This window comes from Artibeus jamaicensis, unplaced genomic scaffold (assembly GCF_021234435.1).
Source record: "Artibeus jamaicensis isolate MK-2021 breed Jamaican fruit bat unplaced genomic scaffold, CSHL_Jam_final contig_797, whole genome shotgun sequence".
Taxonomy (NCBI): Eukaryota; Metazoa; Chordata; class Mammalia; order Chiroptera; family Phyllostomidae; genus Artibeus; species Artibeus jamaicensis.
Genome location: NW_026521977.1, coordinates 18,158,472 through 18,170,854, shown reverse-complemented (window position 1 = coordinate 18,170,854; position 12,383 = coordinate 18,158,472). Strand labels below are relative to the sequence as shown.

General features: G+C 46.0%; 1 long non-coding RNA gene across 2 annotated transcripts; it reads right to left on the bottom strand.

The window, feature by feature from the left end:
• Positions 1 to 8,600: 8,600 nt before the first annotated feature.
• Positions 8,601 to 10,962, bottom strand: LOC119036443 (uncharacterized). 2 transcript variants are annotated; one of them, XR_008392973.1, is made up of 3 exons: positions 10,759 to 10,962; positions 9,074 to 9,387; positions 8,601 to 8,815 (listed from the first exon to the last, which is right to left on the bottom strand). It is a non-coding gene; the product is annotated as an uncharacterized LOC119036443 (long non-coding RNA). The 2 variants fall into 2 exon arrangements; XR_005079995.2 differs by having other exon boundaries at positions 10,786 to 10,962.
• Between the last annotated feature and the right edge of the window lie 1,421 nt (positions 10,963 to 12,383).

Here is a 12,383-nt window from a genome sequence, read left to right as displayed (position 1 = left end):
GGCACAGGGAATAATTAGGGGAGTGACATGAGCTCAAGTGGGGGCCCTTCCTTGTGGGCTGGGCTGCAAGGCTGCAAGCGGCCTGCTCTCTGGCAAAGGCCATGGATTCCTGTGGATTCCTATGTGGCTCACTTCTTGGAGGAAGCCTTGGTGAAAAAGAGGCTGGGGCTGGGGGCAGGAAAGTTTGGAATTTCCCGTGGTTCCTTGGGGGATTGATTGTTGTTAACTAGCCGGGGCAATACCAGGGTGGAGTGTCTGGGCCCACTTGTCTTCCCTCTAGGCCACACAGGGCTCCCAGGATGTTACAGACGGCCCTGGCTGGGGCCTGCATGCTGAGTGGGCGGTGCTGGAATAGGAGGGAAAAGAACCCAGTGTTCTGGGAGCTGTCAGTTGCCAGCAAGGAAGAAGCTTTTTCTTAAGCTCTGCAGTGCCCAACATGGTGCCTGGCTCATAGTGGGTGTTTAATAAATGTTTATTCAAATGCGGAATGTGTGAGCGTTTCAAGCCTGTGCTTCAGCATTTGAGCTGGACTTCCGAGTTAGATAAAGACAAGGGGAAAGGGGAGGGGGTTGAAACCTGACTGAGGGTGAGCAAATGGTGTTGGGAGGAAACCTTGGGGCCTACTGAGAGGAATGGAAAATATGCACAGTTGAGGTGACTAACCCCGAGTCACTGAGGGGTCGGGCCTTTCATATCTGGTAGGCAGTGGGGAGCTGCGTAGGGTTTCTAAGCACAGTTGTGACAGGCTCAGGGTTGTGATCTAGACACACTCTGCTGATGGTGGCTAGGATGTTAGAGAGAAGAAAACAGAGCTAGGGAGACCAGTGAGTGGGGAGCCTACTGGGAGGGTCACAGGGACCAGTCATTAGGACTTAAACTAGTCCGGTGGCAGGGAGATGAAAAGAGGTTGATGGAAGATGTATGACTGGAGCTGAGTTTGTAATTTCCCCCCATTTTCTCTTTTATTGTTGTTCATTTATAGTTGTCCGTGTTATCCCCCCATTACTTTCCTCTGCCCTCCCATCCCCCACCTTTCACATTCCATCCTACCCTGTCCATTGTCTTTGTCCATGAGTCCTCTACTCATGTTTCTGGACAACCCTTCCCCTTCTTCCCCCTCGGTTATCCCCCTCCCCTCTCCTCTGTGGTCACTGTCAGTTTGTTCTTTATTTCCATGTCTCTGGTTCTATTTTGCTCGCTTGTTTTGTTAACTAGGTTCCACTAATAGGTGAGATCATATGGTCACTGCCTGGCTTATTTCACTTAGCATAATGCTCTCCAGTTCCATCCGTGTTGTCATGAAAGGTAGGAGCTCCTTCTTTCTTTCTGCTGTGTAGTATTCCATTGTGTAACTGTACCACCAGTTTTTGACTTGCTCATTTACTGATGGACACTTAGGCTGTTTCCACTACTTGGCTATTTTAAATTGTGCTGTAATGAACATTGGGGTCTATAGGTTCTTTGGAACTGGTGTTTCAGGATTCTTAGCATATAATCCTAATAGTGGAGTTGCAGGATTAAAAGGCAGTTCCATTTTCAGTTTTTGAGGAAATTCCATACAAGAGCTGAATTTGTAATTTGGTAACTGATGGAATGTGTTGACAAAGGGGAGATTTAAAAAGAGTCTAAAGATTGGAGATCACACACCATTGACAAAATAGATTAGTCAGGAAGAGGAGGATCTAGGCACATTTGAAAAAAGGCCAATGGTTGGGGATCTGAGGAAGCTGGAATTTAAACTTCTACATTACAGACTTCTCTGAGCCCTTAGAGAGAATGCATCATCCAGCATTTCCCAAGTTGGCTACAGCAGCAATTTTCAACCTTTTTCTAAATCTCACGGTACACATAAGCTAATTACTAAAATCCTGCAGCATACCAAAAAATATATCATGTTTCTTGCCAATATGACAAAAAATAGGTATCATTTAGATTCATTCACGCCAAATAGCTATTGTTGTGTTGGCTATCGTCATTTTTAAAAAATTTGACAATCTAAGGGGAAAAGGCCAGTGCCCCTCACTAAATAGTCAGGTATTGCATGTTTTATACATTTTTATGTCATGCTGGTTGAAAATTGCTGGGCTACAGAAACCCTGCTTTCCTCCTCCATGAACATTTCAGAGCACATAGTTTGGAAATGTATCGGCAGGTCAGGCCTGTAGGTAACGAGCTGGCCAGGCGCTTTCAACTTTCAGGATGTCACCTGTAACAAGGTCAGCCCTTCCTTACAGCAAGGGGGCGTCTCACAGGAAGTCTCACGCCCAGGACCTTGGGCCCGGGAACCCGCGTCAGTCTGCACTGGCTCGTTTCTTCACGCCGCTGCTGTTCCAGGCCCTGTTTCATCATGCCTCCTATTTATAGCAAATGAATAGTGCAATGTCGACTTTGGAAAGAAGATGAGGGTGAATTCCGTACTCATGCCTGAAGGGTTGGGAAAATCTGAATTTTTAAAGAAATACTTTACACTTTCTTCTGTAGGCCTGGAGGAGCTGGGGGGCCCTGTTTCTATTATTGGCGCTCTTGCTACTGCTCCTGTTTAAACCCATTTCCTTTAGAGCAGGGTCCTTGCGTTTTGAAATAGCAGGTGTGTTACTTAGCACCGTGTCGTCCAAATGGACTGTTCTGTGGGTGTGCTGCTGGTGGCCCGAGTGACACTGGAGGACACGATCCCAATTCAGTCAAAGGCTCCCCTTCCCAGAAAGTCAACCCTCTGATTTTTAAAAATGGTACATGTAACATAACATTTACCATTTTTAAAAGATTTTTTATTTATTTATCTTTAGAGGGGAAGGGAAGGAGAGAGGGAGAGAGATATCAATGTGTGGTTGCCTCTCCTGCGTCCCCTGCTGGGAACTGGCCTGCAACCCAGGCATGTGCCCTGACTGGGAATCGAACTGCAATCCTTTGGTTCACAGGCCTGCACTCAATCCACTGAGCTACATCGGCCAGGGCCATTTTGACCATTTTTTAGTATATAATTCAGTGGTGTTAGGTACATGCACATTGTTGTGCAGTCATCACCAGACCCATCACCAGAACTTCAACTGATCACGCAAACCCATTAGGCAGTAAGTCCCCATTCCCCACTCTCCCCACCCCTGGGCAGCCACCATTCTAGTATCTTCTCTGTGACCTGGGTGCTCTGGGGGCCTCGTCATGCATGCACTCATACAGTCATGTGTCCTTTTGCATCTGGCTTGTTTTACTCAGCATCACATCTTCAAGGTTCATCCATGTCGTAGCACGTGTTAGAATGTCCTTCCCTGTTAAGGCTGAATACTATTACTCCCTTATGTGTATATACCATGCTTATTTCTTCATTCATCTGGCTGTGGACATTTGCCTTGTTTCCACATCTCTTGTGTTCTTAAGTTCTGTAACTGGTCCTGGTCTGGAACTTCCTTCTGTACAAGTTGGAGATGCCTTTTGGGTTTGACTTCATTACATTTGTGTTAAGAGAAACTTTCAAGCCATTTCATTAAATCATGATGTAAAATCGGGCTCGTCAAACTTTAGAGGAAAAAAATGCTTTGAAATCCCAATTTCAGGTGGCCTTGGACGGTAGCAGTTCTATACTTGACCTGGGGGGGAAGGGTTCTGGTGCCAGGAGCTAACTCGGAGGATTCCTAGGAGAAGAAAATCCCTTTTAGTTTGAGAAGGAGCAGGGCTAACTTAGCAGTCAGCAGTTCAGCATTGGGTGAATGCCCTGTGCTTTCCTAGTTCCTAGACCTTTGCAAGGCTGCAAGCATTTGGGAAGAGGGTGGGAAAGTTAATAAGTTGGTTGGAAATCCAGTCCAGACACTATGGAAAGTGCTGCTTTGGAGGCTGCTGTTGGGTCTTAGCTTTGAGTCAGAGCAATTAGAAGGGGGTTGGAGGGAGACGTGGAAACCACCAGAGTCCTGAGCTTAGCCCAGCTCCCCACATTATCCTTCTCTCCTTCCCAGAAGACTTTGCTTCAGGGAAAACAAAATAATTTTGATGGAGCTATTATGTTGGGCTACTGTAATTTCAAAGCTAGTTAATGAGGTTGTTTCCCGGTTGCCAGCCTTACAGGGAACGAGCTTTAGCGTTAGAACCTACTGCCCTGAGGTGCCGCACGTTAAATTCAGGGGGGCGCCGTGAGATAGTGTACATTTTCGAGGGAAACCCAACTATACTTGACATCTCTGGGATACCCGAGAACTACTAGCTCCAGGTGTGAAAGGTTCACAGTTTCAACATGAGACTGTGTTTCATTCATTCCTTTCAATGCCGTCGTATTGCAAAGCTGGGTTTTGGGCTGCAGCTTTGATAAAAATGGAGACGCTGGTGAAAATCAGCGTGGAGTAGGGAGTTGCGGTGAGGGGTGTCCAACCGGACTCCAAACTTTAAGAAGTTGTACAGTGTCAATAGTTGTTCATAGCCCATGAATAAGTAATTATGATCATTTAAGTAAAAATGTTTTTTCTATTTATATATATATAAATTTTTTTACATGTTTAAATTGTTAGGGCACGAATACTTAGTAAGTTGTTTGGATAAAAATGTTTATATATATATATATAAATTTTTTTTTTGTTATATAAATTTTTGTTTTGGGAGAATTTAGTAAGTTGTTTGGATTTCATTGCTTCAGTTGCAGGGACTCCTTTTGTCCTAAGGGAGCCATAAGAGGTTACCCCTGCCCTGTGGGGACCCGTGTACCCAGAGAGTTTGGGAGCCTTTAATCAGTGAGAAAACTCCCAAAGATGTGAATTTAAATAGTCAAACATAGTGACAGCGGTACAAGAGAAATAAAATAAACACTTTGCTTGGACATTTTCTAAAGTAAATTGCTTAATTTTTCTGATCATAAAATTTATATGCATTATTATTTTTAAAAATCCAGAAAGGTGAAAAATAGAAAATGAAAACCTCTATATTTCCACCCTTTTACCGCCTTCCAGAGATAATAGCTGTAACTTTTGGTGGGTCTTCTTCAAGACCTTTTTTCTGCTTATTACTTAAGAATATTAGCTACTTTATAAAAATTGATGATATAAATTTTTGTTTTATTGCTCTTTGAAATTGACTAGATTACAGCTATCTTTTCATGTCCACACGAATAGGGTTATAATCACATATAATGCATATATTTCACTTCAGACAGATTTATAACACTTTCAAGGGAGAAAAGCCTCTGGATTTTTGAACGTTTATTACGAACTGTAGGGGGATTCCACTCTTGGAGTAGCTCAACTGTGCCCCCTTGTGGCCTGATGTGATATTTAACATTTTTCTTCAAATGTGCTGAAGGCCTTCTATTCTGACATGCAGTATACAAAGGCGAATGAAGTAAGATTAGCAGCTCGCCGTCTGTAAGAGGAGATGCAGTGTATAATCAAGTACCTGTTAAAGGAAATAAAACATTAATTAAGGACCATAGGAGAGCTACAGTGAAAATCTCATAGGAGGAAGAGGTGAGTCCCTCTGTGAAGACTGAAGATCTGGTAGCACGCTCGCAACTGCAGCAGCAGCAACGATACAGGTAACTTGTACTGAACGCTTATAGACCAGAATCTGCTCTTTGCATTTTCTAAGTAGAAAAGATGGGATTCCTCTTATTGAGGCCTTTAAACATGGGTAGGATTTCGACTTGGAGGGGTGATGAAAGGTGGAACGAGGGCAGGAGACACCCCTCCAGGTGGGGGACTGCAAGGGGAAAAGCCGGGCAGTCTGTGCCGAGAGGAGGGGCCTCGCAGATTGCTGCCCTGAGTTGGGAACCGACTTCAGAAAGGGGTGAGTGCCTTGAATCCCAGGCTGAGGAATGTGACCCTGATTCTCTTCGCCAGCAATGGGGACCCGTGATGCAGTTTTTTCTTTAAGTCAGGGGAGTCATTTTATCAGAGCTGGACTTTAGGAAGACTTGCTTTTCAGCAGCGTGACAGACACGAGACTCCAGGTGGAAGGGCCAGCGAAGAGGCTGCTGCGGTGACCCAGGCCAAGACACGATGCCACCCGGAAGAGGGGCACCAGAAAACAGCGAGGCGGGGAGAACTCTGGGCCTGGTTAGGAAGCCGGCAATGACCGGGTCTCTCTTCTTTAAGTTTCCCATGTTTGTTATTCTTGCAAAGCCACAGTAACTAGTGAACTTTGAGTGGAGGTCTTCATACCCAATGGCCTTATCCGACACGAACTAAATACAGTGATTCACCAGCCAGTCTCCATGTGCTGACTTTACCTATCTCCTCCAAGAAGACGCTAGAGGGACAGCAGCTAGATCACATTAATAGGCCTCTGATTGGGTCATTTTGACCGAGCCCCAGTCCTCAGGTGGGGCGCATTATTCCTGGCTGTTTTCTAAGTTTGCGATCGCGGCATGGCATTTGGGCAGTGGGATCACAGTACATTTCTCTCTCCAGGGGGCATCAAGGCAGAGGGAATTTGCCAAACCTGAACAAACAGGATTTGGATCCGACCCCAGGAGCCCGATGCCAAGCACGGAAGATCACTGGGACTGCGGGGTCAAGGGGCTGCTGTTCGGCCGCCATTTACAAAGATGAGACAGTTCTCTAAGGTGATTGGAGTTTATTTTGTCTTCCAGAATCATCCATTTTTTTACGTTTTATTGATAAATGCTTCTAAAAGAAATTCTGTCTTTGATACAATAAGTGCCGAGAGCAGGGATTCTCAAAGAAAGCAAGGCCATCAGTTCGCTGGTGAGCCACTGGGATCTTGTCATGGGCTCTGGCCTATCCGATAAATGTAGAGGATGTTGTTTTATAATAAAAGTCAGGTACATAAGCTCCTATTTGTCTCTAGTGAAGCGAACAATAAATGATTCGGATATCTTCCTCCCACTTTTCTGTTACTACCGGCTTCCCCATGTATATGTGTGGGCATGTCCCTCCATAGTCTGAGGGTCACCAATGTGGAGAGACTTGGTTATAGCCATCACCTTTTTTTTTTTTTTGCATTTTCCCAGTAACTTGTGAACTTCTCTGCACTCCAGAGACGTTCCCTTTTGAATATTTTTCCTTGAGAAACTATTGTGCGTTACACCCCATTTTAAAGATAAGTTGAATGGAGAAACTTATGTCAGGTGTTTCCAGGGCACCCAGAACCTGAAATTTGAAAGGTTTCCCATGGCTTTTTTTCTCTGAATGTGAGAGAGTGTGCTTCTGCTCATGGTCAAAGGGGTGTGACCGAAACGGTGTGTGATATACTGCTACGCAGTTCTCGAGTTTGTGGACCACTAATTAGCATGCTTGAGCTATTTCCAACTTTGCCGGAGCCATCCTTCAAATCTGAGTTGTCATGAGTATACAGCAGCATCGTATTTCAAGCCCTATCAGATGATGGTTATGTACTTTGTCACTTTTTAACCATTTAAATTACATTCCTGTTAATAGGATCTATGTTTTAATGTCAGCTGGGGGGGCTGGTGGATTGCATGGTTCATGTCTAGTTGAGTTTTTATGGCTAATTGGGCACATATGTGCTAAACTAACCCCTCTATTTAGAAGTGAAGGATTTTACTAAAAATGACCGTATTTTTATTACAGGCAGCTTCGTTTCATCTGCTTAAGTAGTTTCTTAAACATGAAGCATTTTTCAGTACCACTGTATCTTGATGTGTGAACTGTATTTTTTCAAATGCAGATTTCTTTCACTAGCTTAATGGGAATTCACAGAAATCATAGCCTTTTAATTAAAGCCAATATGTTTCAGCGCCAGACGTGCTGAAGGATTCCAGCGAAGCAAAAAAGAACACATTTCTGCGCTGGGACTGTGCATATGGGACCCTTCAGAAGCCCGACAGAGCTGCCTGATGGAGGATTTGGAAACAGGAAAAAGATGAATAAAAAGAACATCAGACTAATTTTCAGAATAGCTTAAATAATGTGCGTAGTGAAATAATTTTCTACACCGAAGGATGGTTTGATTGAAAAATGGTGAGTCCCGCATAGTCTTCATACTGTGGTGACTAAATCTAACTTCAATCCATTGAAACTAAAAAAGCAAGCCTATGATAGCTCCATTTTTTCCATACTAAAATTGGCCCAAATGACTGCATGTTCAGAGCTAATTCAGGTGGTGTGACAGGCAGAATTTGGAAGCCAAGGAAACAGAGTACTGGAAATTGAAAGGATCATTAAAAACCTGCAATGCACAGTCACTGAGCCATTGTAAGGGCAGCTCTGAGAAAGTCAAGGGCTCGTTCGGTTTTGGTTTTGCCAGACAGAAAGAGCTGGGGACCGGAAGTCAGATGACTTCAACTTTAATCCCCGCCCTGCACTTCACTAGCTGTCGTCCTAGACAAGTCACTTAACTTTGCTGTTTTTCTGCTTTCTCAGCTGTAAAACAGTGATTATATCTTTCGTAACCACCACAGGGTTATTGTGAGGATCCTAGTGAGCTATTGCATATAGAAGCTTCGTGAAAAGTGATGCCAAAGCCTTACTCGCATGAGTGAAATTATTTCTGTGGTTTTGAGCAGCCGTGGCCAGACCGAGGATGCGCTTTATTTGTCATTTCCTGGCTGAAGTGCTTCATACCTGCCCACCGGGGTAGGCACAGGCGCTGCAGACAGCGCTGAAGGAGCGTGTGAATGAACGGATGAATGAATCGATGAATAGTTCTCTTTATTCTGGGTTTATTTTCCCTCTCAGAGACTGGGGCCAAAAAGAAAAAAAAGAAAGAAAACGAAATGTGTGGTTTGGGATTCTTTAGCGTCTTCCACAGGTGCAGTCTGCTGGTCCCCATCCAAGTCCGAGCCACATGTGCAAACACGAACACCGTCTGGCAGACACGTAGTATCGCACGTGCACAGGATGTTGGGTGCGATATTTCTCTATGAGATTTGATTTGGCACATGCGGTATTTTTAAGGAAGCTAGTGACGGTCGTACCCACCCTCCCCCCCCCCAACCTGGGGCCAGTTTGGTCCTCCTCTCTCATCCTGAAGGCCTTTCATGGAGGTTATGGGGGAGGGGTGATGGAGCGGGTCTCCTGTACTGCAGCCCTTCGGAGGAACGGTGTTCATGATTTCCTTCCCTTTCCCCGAGGGAGGGAGGGACAGAGGCTAGGGGGTAATTCCTTCAACCAATTACCTGAGGGGAGAAATGCCTTCCTATTTGCAAGAAGGGAAACCCGGCTCTAGGTTCCCCTGTTGGACATCTGCTTGGGCAGCAGGCTCGCAGGTCTGTCTCCTGGCCCATTGAAGCAGACAAGAGGTCTGGACAGCGATGACGCCGGATGCTGAGAGGGGCAGGCCTGGGCGCAGCCTGCCTGTGCTCTGGTTGTGTGGCCAAGAGGAGCGAGGTCATCGTGGCCAGGTGCACACTGCGGTGCAGGACTGTTGGGCTTGACGTTCTTGCTGGTTTTCCCATCCCAGTGGGTGGCCCACTGGGTGCGGAAGCCTGCCCTGCGGGCGGGCGAGGGAGGTGATGAGATTTGAACTGAGTCACAATGACGTTTTAAACGGAACGGACTCTCACTACGGTGACTCTGAGGGGATGGAACTTGCCTGTGGTCCACTGCTCTGATGGGGAAGGGAGATTTGACAGTTTGCAGTGGAAAGCAGTGATTAGGAGACAGAAAACAAAGCAAACCCAAACTGTGTCATGTTTGTATCACAGTGAGCAGAGACTGTTCCATAAAGTTATTACAGTAAATAAAAACTGTCCTCGTGTGGTTTGACTCCAGTTACTTAATCACAGAATCCAGACTCTGAGCAGAAGAAACCTTAAAGATAATTCCTCTAGGTCAGTAGATTTCAAAAGATGTCCCACGAAGTCTGGGGTGGGGGTGGCAACCCACAGAGGTTGCTCAGGACCCCCTAAGAGTGGCACAGGGATGGGCTAAGGTGGGTTTGGAGGGGGCTTGAGATGCTGAGAAGGTGGGGCTTGTGCTCCCTCCCCACTTTAGCTAGAAAATGTTTGATTTTATCTGCTTTATATGTCAGACTTCATTCTAAGATTACTTGGTCCAAAGGGTTCCCCAAAACCTTTGGGGAAAGGAAAAAAGAAGGGGCTTCCATATAACCTATGCCCCTTATTTCTGAGGTAAGTTAACTGAAGTTCAGTCTGGGAGTGACCAGCCATAGGCCACACAGCCTAGAGAGACAGAGTTGGGACACAGGTCATTCAGTGTGGCACCCTGTCCCGAACAGAAGTTAAGAGTTAGCCTCCTGAATTCAGTGTGCATTTATTAAGCAGCTACTAGGCAGAGTCGTGCAGTAGAATTTTTTCCTGTTCTTCTTCTTTCCAAACGATTAAAGCAGTTATTGCATCCCTTTGGTGCCTTTACTGCCGGAAAAATAACAGCCAGCGGGGGCTTTCTTGGGTGACCTCAGTAAGAGATCTCGGCAAGTCAAACACTATTAACTTTAATGAAGTGGCCTCGATGGTGGGGAGGGACAGCTGACACCGCATTTCCCTGACAATAAACCACTGTGACAGGTAAAAACAAACAGGCTCAAGATAATGTACAGCGTTTGGGAGAGCAGGGCCGGTAACCAATGCAGACGGATGTGATCCGGGCTTTCCTCTAAAGCTGGGTCCCTCCGTCTGTTGTGGATACTTCTAAAGGGCAGGGCAGGGCGATCTCATCGGGTTTTTACAGCAACCGCTGCCTGGGTTACTGTCAGGATGGCCTCAGGAGGGAATTGCAAATACACCTGGTATTTAACTACCCCGGACTTCTCCCGAAGGCCCTCTTCCCTCTGGGTTAGCCATTGAATCTGAGCGCCGGTGGTTTGTTTACCCAGGTCTAGCAACCTGGGTAATGTGCTCACCCTCATTCCCAGCCGCGGGTGACGCACCCGCTGATGTTCTCTCCGCGGGGGCCCTCACAGCCTCCAGAAACGCACCGGAGTCTCATGCTCACTACACAGGCGCTGCCGGGCTCACTCGGTCTCTGCGGCTTCTGATGGAGAACATAGCCTAAAACAGCAAGAACAGCAACAACACCAGTCAGGGTTAGACGGGGTTTGGGGCTAATGCCGTGGGAGGCAGCAAAGAGGGAGTAGTGGTGGGGGCCCTTTGGAGCGCTCACATGGTTTGGCCATTCATCCGTAAGCCCAGATTTCAGGGAGATTAGTGTTCAAAAAGTTTATCTCAATTCCCCCACCAGGCTGTGCCACTTCACAAAATGCCTATATCGTGTCCTTTCACTGGGGGCTGCTTTTAATGTGCACAGTGGAGACGGAATCCTTATAATTGTGCTTTTGGATTTTAAGTCATTTTCCACCTGCATTTTCTCGTTTGATCATCTGAAACCTCCCTGGGGAAGGTCTCTCATAGCCCCGCTGATTTGCCCGAGTTGTGCAGGCAGCGAACCTCAGAGGCAGCACGGGGTGATGGCAAGGTTTACTCCACCCTGATGGAAAGAAAGCTCTACGGGTGTGTGTGTGTGTGTGTGTGTGTGTGTGTGTGCGTGTTGGGAGTGGGATGTGTAGGGGGGGGTGGTAAATAGAAAGCAGAGGGCTGCACTGCATTACTTAGTGAAATCCAGTGTCTTTTTAAATTGTAATTTTTAATCCTCACCTGAGGATTTATTTATTGATGACACAGAGAGAGAGAGACATCGATGTGAGAGAGAAGCATCAGTTGGGTTGCCTCTTGTACATGCCCCAACCAGGGACCAAATCCACAACCCAGGCATGTTCCCTGGCCAGGATTCGAACCTGCAACCTTTCTGTGTACAGGACGATGCTCCAACCAACTGAGCCACATGAGCCAGGGCACGAAATCCACTGTTAACTCCAGAGTCCTGGGGTAGCTTTAAATGTCATGCTCTTTCCTCGGGAGTATCTTTCCTTTACTAAGACAAGTGACAAGTTACCCAAGTACCTGCTTTTATAACAGTAATAATTACTTTATAGTAACTGCCTACTAAGTTAATCACTTATGCAAACACATAATCATATCTTCAGTATTCACATCTGTCCTAGAGGTACTTTTGTTACCTTATTAATAAGCGGTACTCTTATCACTCAGATTAAGTAACTCGCCCAAGGTCAGGCAGCTTCTGAGCCTGTGCTGGGTCTGGGCACACGGTCAAGGGTGGGCAACAGGAAGGAGAGAGCCCCTGAATTGACCAGACTATACATTAATCATAATAAAAATAATAAGAAGAATACTAACGAGCCAACCCCTATACTCAGTTTGACATAGGTCATCTCATTCACTTTGACCAACAGAACCTTCTGCTGCAGAACGACTCTCTACCCCTTGCCCTGTGGTTCTTAGCTTTAGGTATAAAGACCCTTTCCTTCTTTTGTGATTTGGCTATGAAAAGAAATTGTATGTTAAACGCGTACAGCCTTGCTCTGGACACTCCCCCGCCCCCCTGCAATCTGGAGGTGACTGCAGACTGGGACAGAAGCGCACTCCACTCGTGACAGAATGGAGGTTTGGA